The sequence below is a fragment of the Phyllobates terribilis genome, unplaced genomic scaffold (genome assembly GCF_046119375.1).
Source record: "Phyllobates terribilis strain yellow unplaced genomic scaffold, ASM4611937v1 Scaffold_6__1_contigs__length_29720123, whole genome shotgun sequence".
Classification (NCBI taxonomy): domain Eukaryota; kingdom Metazoa; phylum Chordata; class Amphibia; order Anura; family Dendrobatidae; genus Phyllobates; species Phyllobates terribilis.
Genome location: NW_027362766.1, coordinates 24,042,901 through 24,064,710, shown reverse-complemented (window position 1 = coordinate 24,064,710; position 21,810 = coordinate 24,042,901). Strand labels below are relative to the sequence as shown.

The 21,810-nt window shown below is 43.6% G+C and overlaps 1 protein-coding gene across 1 annotated transcript in view; it reads right to left on the bottom strand.

Annotated features, from left to right (window-relative positions):
- Positions 1-21,810, bottom strand: part of LOC141152596 (olfactory receptor 6N1-like) — a 51,699-nt gene that overhangs the window by 10,424 nt on the left and 19,465 nt on the right. The window lies entirely within an intron of this gene.

The following is a 21,810-nucleotide window of genomic DNA, read 5'->3' as shown; positions in this document are numbered from 1 at the left end:
ATGGATAGACAACTATGGATATGGACAGACATGTATTGATATGGATAGACATCTATGGATATGGATAGACAGCTATTGATATGGATAGACATCTATTGATGTGGATAGACATCTATTGATATGGACAGACATCTATGGATATGGATAGACATCTATGGATATGGATAGACATCTATGGATATGGATAGACATCTATTGATATATATAGACATCTATGGATATGGACGGACATGTATTGATATGGATAGACATCTATGGATATGGATAGACATCTATGGATATGGATAGACAGCTATTGATATGGATAGACATCTATGGATATGGATAGACAGCTATTGATATATATATAGATATATATTGATATGGATAGACATCTATGGATATGGATAGACAGCTATTGATATGGATAGACATCTATTGATATGGATAGACATCTATTGATATGGACAGACATCTATGGATATGGATAGACATCTATCGATATGGATAGACATCTAGGGATATGGATAGACATCTATGGACATGGATAGAGACTTATTGATATGGATAGACATCTATGAATATGGATAGATATCTATGGATATGGATAGACATCTATGAATATGGATAGACAGCTACTGATATGGATAGACATCTATGGATATGGATAGACATCTATGGATATGGATAGACATCTATTGATATGGACAGACATCTATTAATATGGACAGAAATCTTTGGATATGGATAGACATCTATGGATATGGACAGACATGTATTGATATGGACTGACATCTATTGATATAGATAGACAGCTATGAATATGGATAGACATCTATTGATATGGATAGACATCTATGGATATGGATAGACATCTATTGATATGGATAGACATCTATTGATATGGATAGACATCTATGGATATGGATAGACATCTATGGATATGGATAGACATCTATGGATATGGATAGACATCTATTGATATGGATAGACAGCTATGAATATGGATAGACATCTATTGCAATCGACAGACATCTATGGATATGGATAGACATCTATAGATATGGATAGACAGCTATCGATATGGACAGACATCTATGGATATGGATAGACATCTATGGATATGGATAGAGACTTATTGATATGGATAGACATCTATGAATATGGACAGACATCTATGGATATGGATAGACAGCTATCGATATGGACAGACATCTATGGATATGGATAGACATCTATGGATAGACATCTATCGATATGGACAGACATCTATGGATATGGACAGACATGTATTGATATGGATAGACATCTATGGATATGGACAGACATCTATGGATATGGATAGACATCTATGGATATGGATAGACAGCTATTGATATGGATAGACATCTATTGATATGGACAGACATCTATTGATATGGACAGACATCTATGGATATGGATAGACATCTATGGATATGGATAGACATCTATGGATATGGATAGACATCTATTGATATATATAGACATCTATGAATATGGACGGACATGTATTGATATGGATAGACATCTATGGATATGGATAGACATCTATGGATATGGATAGACAGCTATTGATATGGATAGACATCTATGGATATGGATAGACATCTATGGATATGGATAGACAGCTATTGATATATATAGATATCTATTGATATGGACAGACATCTATTCATATGGACAGACATCTATGGATATGGATAGACATCTATGGATATGGATAGACATCTATGGATATGGATAGACATCTATGGATATGGATAGACATCTATGGATATGGATAGAGACTTATTTATATGGATAGACATCTATGAATATGGACAGACATCTATGGATATGGATAGACATCTATGGATATGGATAGACAGCTATCGATATGGACAGACATCTATGGATATGGATAGACATCTATGGATATGGATAGACATCTATGGATATGGATAGAGACTTATTTATATGGATAGACATCTATGAATATGGACAGACATCTATGGATATGGATAGACATCTATGGATATGGATAGACAGCTATCGATATGGACAGACATCTATGGAGATGGATAGACATCTATGGATATGGATAGACATCTATGGATATGGATAGAGACTTATTGATATGGATAGACATCTATGGATATGGATAGACATCTATGGATATGGATAGACAGCTATGAATGTGGATAGACAGCTATTGATATGGATAGACATCTATGGATATGGATAGACATCTATTGATATGGATAGACATCTATTGATATGGACAGACATCTATGGATATGGATAGACATCTATGGATATGGATAGACAGCTATTGATATGGATGGACATCTATTGATATGGACAGACATCTATTGATATGTACAGACATCTATGGATATGGATAGACATCTATGGATATGGATAGAGAGCTATTGATATGGATAGACATCTATTGATATGGATAGACATCTATGGATATGGATAGATATCTATGGATATGGATAGACAGCTATTGATATGGATAGACATCTATTGATATGGACAGACATCTATTGATATGGACAGACATCTATGGATATGGATAGACATCTACGGATATGGATAGACAGTTATTGATATGGATAGACATCTATGGATATGGATAGACATCTCTTGATATGGATAGACATCTATGGATATGGATAGACAGCTATTGATATATATAGACATCTATTGATATGGATAGACATCTATTCATATGGACAGACATCTATGGATATGGATAGACATCTATGGATATGGACAGACACGTATGGATATGGATCGACATCTATGGATATGGATAGACATCTATGGATATGGACAGACATGTATTGATATGGATAGACATCTATGGATATGGACAGACATGTATTGATATGGATAGACATCTATGGATATGGACAGACATGTATTGATATGGATAGACAACTATGGATATGGACAGACATGTATTGATATGGATAGACATTTATGGATATGGATAGACAGCTATTGATATGGATAGACATCTATTGATATGGATAGACATATATTGATATGGACAGACATCTATGGATATGGATAGACATCTATGGATATGGATAGACATCTATTGATATATATAGACATCTATGGATATGGACGGACATGTATTGATATGGATAGACATCTATGGATATGGATAGACTTCTATGGATATGGATAGACAGCTATTGATATGGATAGACATCTATGGATATGGATAGACATCTATTGATATATATAGACATCTATGGATATGGACGGACATGTATTGATATGGATAGACATCTATGGATATGGATAGACTTCTATGGATATGGATAGACAGCTATTGATATGGATAGACATCTATGGATATGGATAGACAGCTATTGATATATATATAGATATATATTGATATGGATAGACATCTATTCATATGGACAGACATCTATGGATATGGATAGACATCTATCGATATGGATAGACATCTATGGATATGGATAGACATCTATGGACATGGATAGAGACTTATTGATATGGATAGACATCTATGAATATGGATAGACATCTATGGATATGGATAGACATCTATGAATATGGATAGACATCTATGGATATGGATAGACATCTATGAATATGGATAGACAGCTACTGATATGGATAGACATCTATGGATATGGACAGACATCTATGGATATTGATAGACATCTTTGGATATGGATAGACAGCTATTGATATATATAGACATCTATTGATATGGATAGACATCTATTCATATGGACAGATATCTATGGATATGGATAGACATCTATGGATATGGATAGACAGCTATTGATATGGAGAGACGTCTATTGATATGGACAGACATCTATGGATATGGATAGACATCTATGGATATGGATAGACATCTATTGATATATATAGACATCTATGGATATGGACGGACATGTATTGATATGGATAGACATCTATGGATATGGATAGACATCTATGGATATGGATAGACAGCTATTGATATGGATAGACATCTATGGATATGGATAGACAGCTATTGATATATATATAGATATATATTGATATGGATAGACATCTATTCATCTGGACAGACATCTATGGATATGGATAGACATCTATCGATATGGATAGACATCTATGGATATGGATAGACATCTATGGACATGGATAGCGACTTATTGATATGGATAGACATCTATGAATATGGATAGACATCTATGGATATGGATAGACATCTATGAATATGGATAGACAGCTACTGATATGGATAGACATCTATGGATATGGATAGACATCTATGGATATGGATAGACAGCTATTGATATATATAGACATCTATTGATATGGATAGACATCTATTCATATGGACAGATATCTATGGATATGGATAGACATCTATGGATATGGATAGACAGCTATTGATATGGAGAGACGTCTATTGATATGGACAGACATCTATGGATATGGATAGACATCTATGGATATGGATAGACATCTATTGATATATATAGACATCTATAGATATGGACGGACATGTATTGATATTGATAGACATCTATGGATATGGATAGACATCTATGGATATGGATAGACAGCTATTGATATATATAGACCTCTATTGATATGGATAGACATCTATTCATATGGACAGACATCTATGGATATGGATAGACATCTATGTATATGGATAGACATCTATCGATATGGACAGACATCTATGGATATGGATAGACATCTATGGATATGGATAGACATCTGTGGATATGGACAGACATGTATTGATATGGATAGACATCTATGGATATGGACAGACATCTATGGATATGGACAGACATCTATTGATATGGATAGACATCTATGGATATGGACAGACATCTATTGATATGGATAGACATCTATGGATAAGGATAGACATCTATTGATATGAATAGACATCTATTGATATGGATAGACATCTATGGATATGGATAGACATCTATGTATATGGATAGACATCTATTGATATGGATAGACATCTATTGATATGGATAGACATCTATGGATATGGACAGACATGTATTGATATGGATAGACATCTATGGATATGGACAGACATCTATTGATATGGACAGACATGTGTTGATATGGATAGACATCTATTTATGTGGATTGACATCTGTGGATATGGATAGACATCTATTGATATGGATAGACATCTATGGATATGGATAGACATCTATGGATATGGACAGACATGTATTGATATGGATAGACATCTATGGATATGGACAGACATCTATTGATATGGACAGACATGTGTTGATATGGATAGACATCTATTTATGTGGATAGACATCTGTGGATATGGATAGACATCCATTGATATGGATAGACATCTATGGAGATGGACAGACATGTATTGATATGGATAGACATCTATTGATATGGATAGACATCTATGGATATGGATAGACATCTATGAATATGGATAGACATCTATGGATATGGACAGACATGTATTGATATGGATAGACATTAGTGATGAGCAAACATGCTCGCCATTGCTCGGTACTCGCCTAAGCATCACGGTGCTCGACAAGCTCAGCGAGTATTTCCGGGTTGCTCGGGCAGGAACTCGGGTCCCCTCCCTGCATGTTTGGCATGCTTTAGAGTGCCAATGAACATGCAGAGATTGCCTGCCATGCACTGCAATGCCATAGCCATGTTGGTGGTGGGCATTACAGTGATTTGCTGGTCGCACAGCATCATCAGGTCTATATCAGACCGGGCGCCGATGTGCTCATCACAGTCTACCTCGGAATCAGGCAGAGTAGAGAGAGCTGCTGCTGTGTCAGGGATAAATTTGCTTATTTATAGTTAGTATAGGTATTCCACAACATATATATATACACTGTGTACAGAATTATTAGGCAAATGCGTATTTTGATCACTTTTATACTTTTTATACATGTTGTCCTACTCCAAGCTGCATAGGCTTGAGAACCAACTACCAATTAAGTAAATCTCGTGATGTGCATCTCTGTAATGAGGAGGGGCGTTGACTAATGACATCAACACCCTATATAAGGTGTGCTTAATTATTAGGCAACTTCCTTTCCTTTGGCAAAATGGGTCAGAAGAGATATTTGACGGGCTCTGAAAAGTCCAAAATTGTGAGATGTCTTGCAGAGGGATGCAGCAGTCTAGAAATTTCCAAATTTTGACGCGTAATATCCGAACAATCAAGCGTTTCTTGGCAAATAGCCAACAGGGTCGCAAGAAGCGTGATGGCCAAAAAAAGCGCAAAATAACTGCCCATGAATTGAGGAAAATCAAGCGTGAAGCTGCCAAGATGCCATTCGCCACCAGTTTTGCCAGATTTCAGAGCTGCAACGTTACTGGAGTATCAAAAGCACAAGGTGTGCGATACTCAGGGACATGGCCAAGGTAAGGAAGGCTGAAAAACCACCACCTATGAACAAGAAACATAAGATAAAACGTCAAGAATGGGCCAAGAAATATCTTAAGACTGATTTTTCAAAGGTTTTATGGACTGATGAAATGAGAGTGACTCTTGATGGGCCAGATGGATGGGCCAGAGGCTGGATCAGTAAAAGGCAGAGAGCTCCACTTCGACTCAGACGCCAGCAAGGTGGAGGTGGGGTACTGGTATGGGCTGGAATCATCAAAGATGAACTTGTGGGACCTTTTCGGGTTGAGGATGGAGTGAAGCTTAACTCCCAGACCTACTGCCAGTTTTTGGAAGACAACTTCTTCAAGCAGTGGTACAGGAAGAAGTCGGTATCGTTCAAGAAAAACATGATTTTCATGCAGGACAATGCTCCATCACATGCATCCAACTACTCCACAGCGTGGCTGGCCAGTAAAGGTCTAAAAGAAGAAAAAATAATGACATGGCCTCCTTGTTCACCTGATCTGAACCCCATAGAGAACCTGTGGTGCATTATAAATTGTGAGATCTACAGGGAGAGAAAACAGTACACCCCTCGGAACAGTGTCTGGGAGGTTGTGGTGGCTGCTGCACGCAATGTTGATCGAAAACAGATAAAGCAACTGACAGAATCTATGGATGGAAGGCTGTTGAGTGTCATCATAAAGAAAGGTGGCTATATTGATCACTAATTTTGGGGGGTTTTGTTTTTGCATGTGAGAAATGTTTATTTCTAAATTTTGTGCACTGATATTGGTTTACCTGGTGAAAATAAACAAGTGAGATGGGATTATATTTGGTTTTTATTAAGTTGCCTAATAATTCTGCACAGTAATAGTTACCTGCACAAACAGATATCCTCCTAAGATAGCCAAATCTTAAAAAAAACCACTACAACTTCCAAAAATATTAAGCTTGGATATTTATGAGTCTTTTGGGTTGATTGAGAACATAGTTGTTGATCAATAATAAAAATAATCCTCTAAAATACAACTTGCATAATAATTCTGCACACAGTGTATACAGTGCCTACAAGTAGTATTCAACCCCCTGCAGATTTAGCTGGTTTGATAAGATGCAAATAAGTTAGAGCCTTCAAACTGCAAACAAGAGTAGGTTTTATGAACAGAAGCATAAATCTTACAAACCAAAAAGTTATGTTGCTCAGTTGAATTTTATTAAATTTTAAACATAAAAGTGTGGGTCAATTATTATACAACCCCTATGTTTAATATTTTGTGGAATAACCCTTGTTTGCAATTACAGCTAATAATCATCTTTTATAAGACCTGATCAGGCCGGCACAGGTCTGTGGAGTTATCTTGGCCCACTCCTCCATGCAGATCTTCTCCAAGTTATCTAGGTTCGTTGGGTGTCTCATGTGGACTTTATTCTTGAGCTCCTTCCACAAGTTTTCAATTGGGTTAAGGTCAGGAGACTGACTAGGCCACTCCAACACCTTGACTTTTTCCCTCTTGAACCAGGCCTTGGTTTTCTTGGCTGTGTGCTTTGGGTCGTTGTCTTGTTGGAAGATGAAATTATGACCCATCTTAAGATCCTTGATGGAGGAGCGGAAATTGTTGGCCAAAATCTCCAGGTAGGCCGAGCTATCCATCTTCCCATGGATGCGGACCAGATGGCCAGGCCCCTTGGCTGAGAAACAGCCCCACAGCATGATGCTGCCACCACCATGCTTGACTGTAGGGATGGTATTCTTGGGGTCGTATGCAGTGCCATCCAGTCTCCAAACGTCACGTGTGTGGTTGGCACCAAAGATCTCGATCTTGGTCTCATCAGACCATAGAACCTTGAACCAGTCTGTCTCAGAGTCCTCCAAGTGATCATGAGCAAACTGTAGACGAGCCTTGACCTGACGCTTTGAAAGTAAAGGTACCATACAGGCTCGTCTGGAACGGAGACCATTGCGGTGGAGTACGTTACTTATGGTATTGACTGAAACCAATGTCCCCACTGCCATGAGATCTTCCCGGAGCTCCTTCCTTGTTGTCCTTGGGTTAGCCTTGACTCTTCGGACAAGCCTGGCCTCGGCACGGGAGGACACTTTCAAAGGCTGTCCAGGCCGTGGAAGGCTAACAGTAGTTCCATAAGCCTTCCACTTACGGATGACGCTCCCAACAGTGGAGACAGGTAGGCCCAACTCCTTGGAAAGGGTTTTGTACCCCTTGCCAGCCTTGTGACCCTCCACGATCTTGTCTCTGATGGCCTTGGAATGCTCCTTTGTCTTTCCCATGTTGACCATGTCTGAGTGCTGTTCACAAGTTTGGGGAGGGTCTTAAATAGTCAGAAAAGGCTGGCAAAAGAGATCTTTAATCCACACATGTGAAGCTCATTATTCTTGGTGCCTGAACTACTTCTTAATACTTTAGGGGGACCAAACAGAATTCTTGTGGTTTGAGGGGTTGAATAATAAATGACACTCTGAATTAACTTTTAACGTTTTAAAAAAAAAAAAAAATTTGCTGCAGTGCATTTCCCACTTCCAGGCTGATCTACAGTACAAATGTCACAATGCCAAGTTAATTCCGCATGTGTCAACCAGCTAAATCTGCAGGGGGTTGAATACTACTTGTAGGCACTGTATATCCAACTGAACTAACAGTCCTTCTGAGGACTAATCCAGCTGCATATATTCAGTGGTGATAGCAGGAGTTAGGCAGGCAGGCAGGGTATGTGGCAGACTGCAGTGCATGATACAGCACAAGAGGGTCCACTGAACATCCTGTTAGTATAGGTATTCCACAACACATATTTTTTTTTTTCAAATTTTATGTTAATCCTGGTTATTTTCTTAAAAATCATTCTAGAGTACACCATTTTTCTGCTCCATTTGCTTGTTAGCACTGCAGAATACAGCCAGATCTTTTCCATATTTTAGCAATAAAAATCCAGAAATTTGAACTGAACATGGAAAATATTGACCTCCTTTTCCATTCTGTTACAGTGTGTCGGTCAAGCTATTCACACTAGGTGTCTGTGAAGAATAGTATTAGTAAATTACAGGCCTGCTATTTATAACCGTGGTTCTCTGTCAGACATATCACCTATAAGACTGTTCCAAAATTAGACATTTCTTTTATTTTTATTTCATTGCAGTGTGTCGGTCAAGTTATTCACACCAGGTCTCTGTGAAGAATAGTATTAGTATACTACAGGCCTGCTATTTATAACCGTGGTTCTCTGTCTGACGTATCATATATAACTGCTGTTCAAATCCAGCCATTTGTAGTGAAAATGGAAAATTTTGCCCTCCATTTATAGATTGTAGCAGGATCCATATGATCCATATGACTGCTGTAATAGTACAGAAATTTTGTGGAATGTGCCAAATATTCCACTCCTTTTAGACTGAGTTCACAAGATGGGGTTTTAATGCTCTTCCGCTGCATTTTTTTCATCGCGGAAACGCATTAAAACCGTTTGGCAATAGGTCTGCCATGTAGAGCAATGATAATTCGCATGTGCAGAGCACATGACGTGGAAATTTCCGCTGCGGATTATCATTGTGGCACAAACCGCAGCACTACCAATTCAGGCACGATTTCGCTGCGAAATCGCGCCCATTGACTTGCATTGAATCGCAGCAAACCTGCATGTATAATATCTATACATGTGGATTTTCTGCATTTCAATGTAAATCAATAGGCACAAAATCGCGCCTGAATCTCGCAGCGGCTGGTACTCGACTCGGGAGAGGAGGCTGCTACTACTCTCATCAGACCACTGCTCTGGCTGATAACAGCGAGAGCAGCATGGATGGGAGTAGCAGCAGCCTGCTCGTCCCAGCCCGCGTGCCAACACCAGTAAAAAATAGAATAAAAAAGTGGAAATTAAAAAAAAACCTACATACTCACCTGTCCAGTGGCCCCTGGTGTAATCCTCGGTAATGCTTCCTCTTCAGCAGCTCGAACTACATTGCAGGGCGCGGGCTTGCGCCCCGTAGTGTACTTCCAGACCTGCGGTGACGCCACTGATCACCTGATGGTCACTCGACCATCAGCTGATCGGTGACGTCAGCAATCACCTGATGCTCGCGTTACCAACAGGTGATCAGTGCAGGCAGCAATCATCTGATGGTGACGTGACCATCAGCTGATTGCTTAAGCTGGTAATCAGCTGATCGGTCTCATGACCGATCAGCTGATGCTTACAAGAAGGTTTCCACGGTCTCTAGCTCACCGGGGTTCATCAGCTGATTTTAACTGATGAACCCCAGTGACCCCCTGCAGCACTGTATACTGACAGGGGGTGATTTTACACCCCTGTCAGTATACAGTGCTGTATTCTACAGCTGTGACATCAGTGATGGTTGATGTCACAGCTGTAGAAATGATCAGGATAGTCGTGGGACCCTTGCGCTATGTGGACTGCATCGTTGTCGGGTGACAGGTGAGGGATATTGTCGTTTTTTTTATGTTTTTTTCAGGAGATCGAGGGTTTCGCAGAGGCGTGTAATACAAAAAAATTGTAGAACCGTGTATTTTTTATTTCACTAAAATACTTTAGTCTTTTATTGAAAAAGCGGCGACCATTTTATCTCGCGGTTAGTAATGGGGACATCTTATAGACACCCTCAATTACTAACCTGGGCTTCACGTCAGCCGCCAATACAAGGCTGACGTGAACCCCAACCCCATTACCCTCTGCCACCACTAAAGGGCAGTGTGGAAGAGCGAGGCTAGGTGAAGAGCGAGGCTAGGTGCCAGATTTGGCGCATCTTGTGGATGCGACATTTCTGGGACTGCTGAGGGGTGATATTAATAGCCATGGAGGGGGCTAGTATTCATGGCCCCTTCCATAGCTATTAATATCCACCCACGGCTGTCTAGTTTAGCCTTTGCTGGCTTCATTTTATAAGGGGACCCCACATCGATTTTTTTCTGGGCCCCCCTGTAATCTAGCCAGTAAAGGCTAAGCAAACAGCTGTGGGCTGATATTAATAGCCATGGAACATTGTTGGCTAATGGCCCCTTCCGCAACTACTAATATCATCCCCCTGCGTCCGGCTTTCCCTCTGCTGGTTATAAAAATGACGCGGGAGCCCGCGCCATTTTTTTTAAAATTTTAAGCTTTGTGCCCATAATTCTGACATAGCACCGCTTTGGATGCAAATTTTTTCTGCATCCAAAATGTTGCATTCTATTGAATGCAGGTAAATCCACATGTGTGCACTGAACCATGCGGATTTACCGCATTCTATACATTCTAGTGGTCAAATTTCTGTTGCGGAGACTAGCGACTCCACAAGAGAATTTGACATGCTGCGGTCCAGAAAGACGTGCCGTATGTCAGTGTTCACAGGTAATTCGCAGACTCTGATGCACACATAGTCGACATGGGATTTCTAAAGATCCCATCCACTATACGGTAACATCTGGACACTGCGGGTTTGATGCTGTATAAACACGCAGCGTCAAACCTGCAGCGGCTCCTGACCATGGCCACATACCTAAACTCACCCACAGCATGTCAATTTCTGTAGCAGACATGCTGGTCTCCGCTGCAGATTTTGACCGATTGAAGTGTCATTTTATGCAGAAGATTCACATGTACCGACAACAAAAGTTCGGCATTAGAACACCGCGTTTTGGATGCAATATAAATATGTTGTGTCCAAAGCGCTGCTGAGTGCTGATCGGGTAGGGGGGACGTAGGGGCTAAAGAACCAGCTGTGAGATGTTAATTATGGCCAGGGAAAATGTTTGCCTAGTGGCACATTCCCAGGCTAAAAAAAACAGCTCATAGCAGTCGCATAAATTACGTGAATAGAAATGCTAATGAAGATTTAGAGAATGGAACTTTCTGACACCCAGCTCTTTTGTTTGGTGATGTAAAGGTATCAATCAGACCTTTTCATGACCAAACAAAGTAAAGAAACACATAGACACAGTGTAAACACTTTATTTGAAATACAACAGACCAATTTGTTATTCATTTAAAGTAACCAATATACTCACCCAAGTTCTAATGGTAATCCAAGGGCTTAAGTAATGTCCCACCAACTTTATTTAGCTCCAAAAATCATTCATTGATGCTTAAAAACGCTTCAAAAATGCATGTAAAAACGCATCAAAACGCATGTAAAGACCACATGCGTTTTTTCTGGCAAGGAGAAACAAAAATGCTCAGGAGATTTCTGCTTCAAATCTTCATCGTGGGCACATACCCTTAAAGTCAGCCACCTGTGTTCTGTTGAAGCTATTGACAAATACCATACTATTAGGTGACTGTCTGAAACAGCGACCAGACTTTATCCCATATGACTGCCCTAATAATCCAGCAATTATTGATGTGTCAAATATTACACTCCATTTAAAGAATTACAGTTGAGGGTTCAAACATATTCTCAGTTGGACACTGACAAATAGCATATCTGTAAACAATGTTGTCAGAATATTACGCCATTTTTTCAGACTGACAAAAAAAAACATACACAAAACCAAGCTAAAATGGAAAAAATGCTAAGAAACATTCTTTCCAGGGTAATGACTTGTATATAAGGCCAAAGAAATAAAAAAAACAAAATTATGGACTGTGGAAGACATTAATGTGACTAGAATGATCGATTATCGATAGGGAATAGAATAGATTTAAAAAAAATTTGGGCAGTAACAGCAGCACGCAGTATAAGGCAATAATACCTGTCTGGATTGGTGTAATACGCTATCCATACTGCGATACCTCACCCGTAAAAGAATTTCAGATAAGACAGTTAATATTCTAGAATTTAGAATCTATTTAAATTGTCCTTCCCGTTATTAGGGAGTGTGTCTCCTATACTGTTATTGCATATGCAACAATTTTAAGGGCTGCCAAAAATTAGGAGGCACTCCAATACACATTTGAAGAGACGTTAAAAAAAAAAAAAACACAGTAGGATCTTTCTTTAGTATAAAAACCAGAATCGCCAATGTAACCTTAATGTAATCACATTGTTCAGCTACTGAACCTCCTCCTCCAGTTCTGCCTCCATCACTGAAATGACCACATCAGTCACAAGCTGAAAGCACCGTAGAACTGCCTTGGCCAAGTGGCACCAGGCTGTGCTGAAGATAACATGCTTACTGCTTAGGTGACAAACCGCCCAGTGCTGCAGAGTTGTTGAAAGCTGTAACACAGCAGCTTGATCTGTGGCTCTCAGTGCTGAAAATACAGCCAGTAGTGATGAGTGAACGTGCTCGCCACTGCTCGGTACTTGCCCGAGCATCACGGTGCTCGACAAGCTCGGCGCTCAGTGAGTATTTTCGGGTTGCTCGGGCGGGAACTCGGGTCCCCTCCCAGCAAGTTTGGCGCTCTTTAGAGAGCCAATGAACATGCAGGGATTGTCTGCCACACACTGAAATGCCGTAGCCATGTTGGTTGTGGGCATTACAGTGATTGGCTGGCCGCACAGCTTCATCAGATCTATATAAGACCTGGTGCCGCTATGCGCATCACAGTCTACCCCGGAATCAGGCAGAGTAGGGAGAGGTGCTGCTGCATCAGGGAGAGATTTGCTTGTTTATAGTTAGAATAGGTATTCCACAACATATATATTGTAATGCAGCGCCTTGCTACATTGCTAAAATGTCCAGGGGGTGTGTTCTGGCTGACCATGTACCTCCTCTCAGGTGACTGATCACATGACTGTGACATCATTACAGGTCCTGTGTGCACAGAAAGATATATAAATCCGGGTGGTTTGGAAACAGAGAGAGGCCTGGTGAGGCAAGAGGCCTGATCCCTGTGTTTGGGACGCCATTAGCCCTGGAAGGCACGTGGCTTGGAGACCACTGCTGGGGAGCCTTAAAGCCACAGCTGTGGCAGAATAGAGCTGAGAGAAGCAGCTAAGACCCTGCTAAGGTAAAAATGGTTCTTTATATGGACATTGATGCTGTACCTTGCTGAAGTCTGTATATGAAGCCAAGCGGGCATAGCTGCCACTGAAAGGCTCTAGGACATTACATGTGTGACATTCCTGCGAGCCCCTCAGATGGAAGATGTTATAAGCAGTTTATGACGTGTAATAAACTGCTGGACTTTAGTTTACTGGAAAACGTGGCTTGTGTGCTTTAATTCACCCGGTGAAGTGAGTGCCCCTCCAACATGATCAATACCGTTACCTTACAATATATATATATACATATCCAACTGAACTAACAGTAGTGATGGGTGAGCACTAAAATGCTCGGGTGCTCAATGCTTGAGTCGAGCAAATTGGAATACTCGGGTGCTTGACCCGAGCAACAAGCCTAATGTAAGTCTATGGTAAACTCGAGCATTTTTCCGGCGGCTCCCCCCGGCGGTCTGCAGAGGCCTAAAAATTGCCCAAATCAATGGGAACAGTGCTCAAATGACATGGGAGCAGCATGGGGAAGACCCCTGGAAGCATTTCTGACTCCTAGGTCACTGCTGTGAACAACGTTGTTAGAGGTATTACGCCACTTTTACGGACTCACAATAAAACATTTAAAAGCGAAACCAAAATGGATACTCCTGGGAAATATGTTAAGGAACATCCTTTCCAGGGTAATGACTTTTATAGAAGGCAAAATAAATAACCAAAACAAAAATGACAAATGCATTCACCGGGAGATGTCATTTTAACATTTTACAACCTTATCTGGCCATGTGGTGTGTGAGACATGATCAGACACATCGTGTTTCATTTATGAAGGAGGGACTCTGAAAGTCACAATGCCAATTTTTATAGGGCCATCAGGTGGCTTTTACTATTTTTAAAGGGCCAGCAGTCAGCCCTCACTATTCTTAGAGAGCCATCAGCCAGCTATGTTTTGTTGTTCCCATAACTAAAAAGTGGGTCGCCTATACTGTTATTGCATATGCAGTGAGTAGCAGGGATGCCCAAAATTTGGATGCATCCAAACCCCTTTGAAAATTTGGACGCACCCCAATACCTCTTTGAAGAGACTTAGAGGAGGGCCTCCTGAAAACAATGTTCCCATTATAAGGAAGTGGGTCTCCCATTTTGTTTGCCCATGCAGTGAATGCAAATATTGCCAAAAATTTGGAGGCACACCAATGCCCCTTGGAAGAGATGTTGAGGTCAGAGGGCCTCCTGAAAACAATGTTCCCATTATTAGGAAGTGGGTCTCGCATTGTGTTTGCCTATGCAGTGAATGCAAGGGTTGCCAAAAATTTGGATGCACTCCAAAGCACCTTGGAAGAGACGTGGCGGTCAGAGGGCCTCCTGAAAACAATGTTCCCATTATTAGCAAGTGGGTCTCCCATAGTGTTTGCCTATGCAGTGAACGCAAGGGTTGCCAAAAATGTATAGGCACTCCAATGCCCCTTGGTAGAGACATGGAGGTCAGAGGGCCTCCTGAAAACAATGTTCCCATTATTAGGAAGTGAGTCTCCCATAGTGTTGGCCTATGCAGCGAATGCAACAGTGCCTGTGGGTGACACCACTGCTTGTTCCGCTATTGTGTGCGCAAGCCAATCCCCTGTCCATGGCACATGCCAAGATGCCTCCCGCCCTGCACCTGTTGTTGAACAATCTCAACAAGCACCATCAGCAAGCACATCCACATCCTTGTCCCAGTGCAGCATTCAGTTGTCCCTACTAGTGTTGAGCCACCCCCGTAGTGTTCGAGTTCGGTTCGGTTCGTCGAACACCCGTGTGTTCGCCGAACTGTTCGTCGAACTGTTCGTCGAACACCTTCGAACACCGTTAAAACCAATGGCAGGCAAACAAAAACACATAGAAACACATAGAAAACACCTTCAAAGGTGTCCAAAAGCTGACAAACTGCTCAGAAGACACAACTAACACATGGAAAAGTGACAAGTACATATAGTCATGCGAAAAGAAAAGAGGTGGAGGAGTAAAAGGAGGGGGAGACACAGATATAGGCATGTCATGCCCTTCTAAAATCCAAAAAGTGAGAAGCCGAGACGGCCAGTCCGCTCCTGCCCGTGCCACCTCCGTGTCGCCGGGTTTGTGCCAGAGCCGCGGTGAACCCTGACGGCCAGCCCCCCTCTCCCAATACTGGTGCCTGTCCGCTGGTGGGTCGAGAGAGCCCCCCTGTGGTGGAGGCAGCTCTAAGCATTTTAATTTAAATTGTCCCTCTAATTTGAATGAATACACTTTAAATCCATTTACAAGGATCTATTGGAGGGCAAGTCTCATGCCAGCAGCCGCGTAATTCCAGCTCCAGTAGCGTCCACTAAAGCTGCTGCAGTTAAAAAGCTTTTATAAGGATCGAGCTCGGCTGTCCACCGCAAGGCATCCTAGTGCCAGTCCCAGCCCCTATGCCTTGGGGTGCCTCCTGATGCTCTTCACTAAGTATCCCGTGGTCCCGAAGCATTTCCTTTGAAAAAATTAAGTGTCCAAACTACAGGTGGTGTAGCTTGCTTAACAGCCGGGATAATCCGCTGACTAGCAGACACTGCTACTAGGCACAAAGTATTTCCTGGGCTAGATGCAGTTAAAAATTTGTAAGTAGATACTCTCGTTGGATGCTGAGAAAGCATTCCATAGAGTCTCCTGGCACGCCATATATGATTCTCTTAAAAAGCTTGGGGTAGGGGTCTAGGGGACCCTTTTATAGCCAAAATCACGGCCCTGTATCACAATACGTCACCTAGGCTGAAGATAAATGGAACTGTAGCAGCGAGGGCTCGGTTGCTACAGACGTATTGCACCTCACCCAGAGGTGTGATATCTCACTCTCAGATAAGGATGGAGTGTGGATCAGGACCCGACACCTGCATGCATTACACCACATTGCCGTGGGGCAGGGCGACCAATATGCCCCTGAGATGGGCACGACAGTCCCTGTCCCTGGCTGGAGTGGGGGGAGGGAACACTGAGGAAGGGGAACCCTGCAGTGCAGGAGCAGGGAGGAAGCAGTTCCTGGGTGCATTGAGAAGGGAGTATAAAAGGTGGGCACCATCTTAGTTCAGTGCAGAGAAGTCTGAGCAGAAGTGGCAGGGAGCAGGGGCTCTGCATGAGCTCTGCTCCGGAGGCGGGCCTAGTAACAGAGGCCCAGGCCTGCAAGAGGGAGAAGGAAGGAAGAGGAGCGGAGAAGGCTCCAGGAACGAGGAATGAAGGGATCCCAGGGGTGCGGACGGGCGAGTCGCCACCGCACGCCCGAATCCACCTGCGTGGAGGGGTCAGGCCAAAGGGGGAGACCGGTCCCCGAACTAGTGGAGGCAGGAAACGACCCTCAGCTAGAAACCGGAGGCTCTGACATTTTATGTGGCGCAGCCCCTTGCTCCACCCGCTAGGAAGGCACCACATAGGGTCAGGGAAACTGGCGCCAAGTTTACCAAGAGGAGGCCCGAGGCAGCCGGACAGAAGTGTTGGTAAGAAAGGCCAGACAAAGGACACACAAAGGGGGTCCTGTGAAGCGCTCCAAAGTTATCTGGGAGTTGTCTGAGCCCCTCACCTGGTGAGCACAGTACGACGTGGGCAGCCGTTACCTGCAGACGTGGTCTGGATAATAAGAACTGTGAGTAAAGGCCCTGAACTGCATCACTGACTCCGTGTCATTACTGCTGCTGCCCTGCACCATCACCCCCATCCTCCGCATACACTGCCCTGAGGCTATACTCCTCCCGTGGGGAGTTATGCTACGCTCTGCTGCACCCACAACACCAGCCTTAGCGGTCTGCCCTGTAGCGGCGGTTCACTCTGACCGCAATCCACGGGTGGCGTAGTCGGACATTTAAACATCAAAACCACATAAATAGTTCCGCCACTGGTTTGACCGCCCTGAGCCACGGAACCGGATCGCCGCCACGAAGACTACAACCACCAGCATCCACCAAAAAGGGTCCGGCTCCGGGTGTCCCAAGGCCCAGGGGGTGCGTCAGAACATTTTCATCACCTTTCACAATCACCAATGGGACAAGGCAGGGATGTCCTCTGTCCCCTCTCTTATACATCCTAGTGACGGAGCACCTGCTCTCATCAATTCGCCATAACCCCAATATTAGGTGGATTGAGGTGGGAGGCACCGAGTACAAGTGCTCTCTATTTGCTGATGATGTCCTAGTATATATCACTCAATCACATATATCCATCCCTGCTGTTATGGCTGAAATAGATCACTTTGTTACATGGTAAAATTTTAAAATCAATGCAGCGAAGTCTGAGGCCCTCGATGTCTCCCTCCCTAAATCCATATAGGATTCCATCCAGTCCAACTTTCCCTTTGCCTGGCCCTCACAGGGTATCAAATACTTAGGAATTCCTATTCATAGAGACCTCTCCCATCTATGTTATCTTAATTTTGGGCCCTTTATTGAACAATTCCATACAGACCACGGTTGGCAAGTTGGAACTGTGAGATTCACTACGTGCACCACTGGTATTTTGTGGAAAAGCACATGTAAGATTCTGCAACAGTCTCTGCTGATACTCCTGCATGCGTGCATCCCTTTCTATGGCAGGAATAATTTCTGCAAATTTACTTTTGTACCGGGGATCTAACAGTGTGGCAACCCAGTAGTCAGGATTATTTCTAATTCTCACAATTCGAGGGTCATGTTGCAGGTAGTGCAGCAAGAAGGCACTCATGTGTGTTGCGCATCCAGGAGCACCAAGTCCCTGTTGTGTTGGTGGCGAGGTAACAATCATGCTTCCTTCCTCTGTCCTCTCCCCCCAACCTCGCACAACAGAAATGTGATCAAGGGCTCCCTCATCTGATGAGTCTTCCATCAGTTCGTCCTCCACTTCTTCCTGGGCTCCTGCACCTTCCTCACTAGTTTGGCTGCTACCATGCGCCCTGGTAAAATCATCTCCCCCACCCTCACATGCCTGCCGCCCTGGTGCTGCCGACCGTCTGGACCTTGCAGATGTTAGCCCTTCCGCATACAACTCCTCCTCCTCTACTTCCTCCACCTCCTCTTGTGCCACCACCTGACTCCGAATTCTGTTTAACATGTGCTCCAGCATGTAAATCACCGGAATAGTCATGCTGATAATGGCATCGTCAGCACTAAACATCTTCGTCGCCATTTCAAAACTGTGCAGAAGGGTGCATAGGTCCCTGATCTGAGACCACTCCTCCAGCGTGATTTGCCCCACCTCTGAATCTCGTTGGCCCAGGCTATACGTCAGAACGTATTGCACCAGGGCTTGTCGGTGCTGCCACAGTCGCTGCAACATGTGCAGAGTTGAATTCCACCGGGTAGGCACATCGCATTTTAGCCGGTGAAGTGGCAGGCCCAACGACTTCTGTAGAGATGTAAGTCGCTGAGCTGCGGGATGCGAACGGCGGAAGTGAGCACACAGCGACCGTGCCCTCTGCAGAAGGCCATCTAGTCTGGGATAGTGGGCTAAAAATTGCTGGACAACCAGGTTCAACACGTGAGCCATACAAGGCACGTGTGTGACATTGCCCCGGCGAAGGGCCGCACCCAGGTTTGCAGCATTGTCGCACACGGCCTTCCCTGGTTTCAGGTCCAGTGGAGACAACCATTCATGAAATTGGTTCTCCAGAGCTGACCACAACTCCTCAGCTGTGTGACTCACATTTCCCAGACATTTCAATGTAAAAACCGCCTGATGACGTTGAGCCCTACTGCCAGCATAGTAAGGAGGTGTGCAGGATCCCTTCTGCGCAGTTAGAAAGCTTGTGGCATGACCAGACAGGCTTTGGGTGCAGGTGGAAGACCGAGAGGAGGTTGAGGAGGCAGAAGCAGTGGAGGAACTTTGACATAAAGAGGATTGACGCACAACTCGTGGGGACGGCAAGACTTGGACAGCAGCCCTTTGTCCTGCTGTCACCATAGTTACCCAGTGCCCAGTCAGCGACATGTAACGCCCCTGTCCATGCCTACTCGTCCAAGTGTCTGTGGTGAAATGCACCCTGTCACACACAGAGTTTCTCAAAGAAGCGGTGATGTTGTGTGCGACATGCTGGTGGAGCGCAGGCACACCTTTCTTTGAGAAGTAGTGCCGACTGGGCATCTGGTACTGGGGCACTGCGACGGACATAAGGTCTCGAAAATCCTCTGTGTCCACCAGGCGGAAAGGCAGCATTTCTGTAGCCAAGAGCTTGCAGATGGTGAAATTCAACCTCTTAGCTTTCTCATGGCTAGGAGGAAATGGTCTTTTACTTGTCCACATCTGAGGGACCGAGGGCTGGCTATTGTGCTTAGACGGGGTTGATAAGGGTGTCCCCGGCAAACTGCCGGTCTGTGAGGAAGATGCAGGCGGACATGTTAGGTTGCCTTGATCCAAAGGTGGTGCTATCGATGTCGGACAGCGCTCAAGACCAGCTGGTGTTACCACCTCCAAAGAAAATGATGACCTGCCAATCACGCTGGCTGTTGCGGGTAAAGAGGTGGCAGGTCTGCGCCCCAAAACAGGTGTGACTGCTGTCCCCCCAGTCACAGAGGATGAAGAGGCCGCGGATGCACAAGATATGGCAGACGGTGGTTGGCCCGGCCGGCTAGACCGCATTGTAGCACACTGAGCTTCCCACTGCAACTTATGCTTCATGTCCATGTGCCGGTTCATGCATGAAGTACTCAAACTATGTATTTTTTGGCCTCTACTTAGCTTTTGCTGACAAATGTTACAGATAACACGAGTTGGGTCATCTTTATCGATCTGAAAAAATGCCCAGGCTATGCAAGGCTTAGCACCCATGTGACCTGAAGAGCCACCACGACTTGTGGTGAGAGGCAGAGTTGTGTTTGAGGATGCAGTTGTTGACGTGCTTCCAGTACTACGTCTCTGTCCAGGAAGGCGCAACCTGACCTCGTCGTCACTAGCATCTTCCTCCACCTCCTCTGCTGACCTCATCTCTTGGCTGACTGTGGGTTGACAGTAAGTGGGATCTCCGACCTCATCATCATCACCCTGTGCGTTATCACACCCGTCGTCCTCAGAGCCAACCTGTTCCTGCCCTGACAAAAAACTAAAGTTGTCGCTCCAATCAGGTATTTGAGTCTTATCATCGTCTTCCTCATTGTCTCCACCAACAGGAGTTACAGTTTGGGAATGAGGGTCTACATTATGGTCAGAACCTTCTGCGTCTGGTCCTGGATCCGACTCATAAAGATTCTGGGCATCAGTGCAGATCATTTCCTCGTCTGGATTCACAGAAGCGCTGGAGTCGACCTCTGATTCCCAGGCTATAGTATGAGTAAACAGCTCTGCAGACTCAACCATCTGTTCTACCTCATACTCAGACGGGCAGCTGGAGATTTGGGAGCTGTGAGGAAGCAAGTGCGATTTGGGTGACACCTTTGAGGACTGGAGTATTTGTGATGTTGAAGTTGATGTGGAGGAGAGCCCACTTAAAGGAGCACTTGATATCCGTTGAAGCACCTGCTGTTTTTGTGCCTCATCTGGAATTTGTAGCGATTGGGGTGGCCGTAAGAAAGGGATCTTATCACATTGTCCG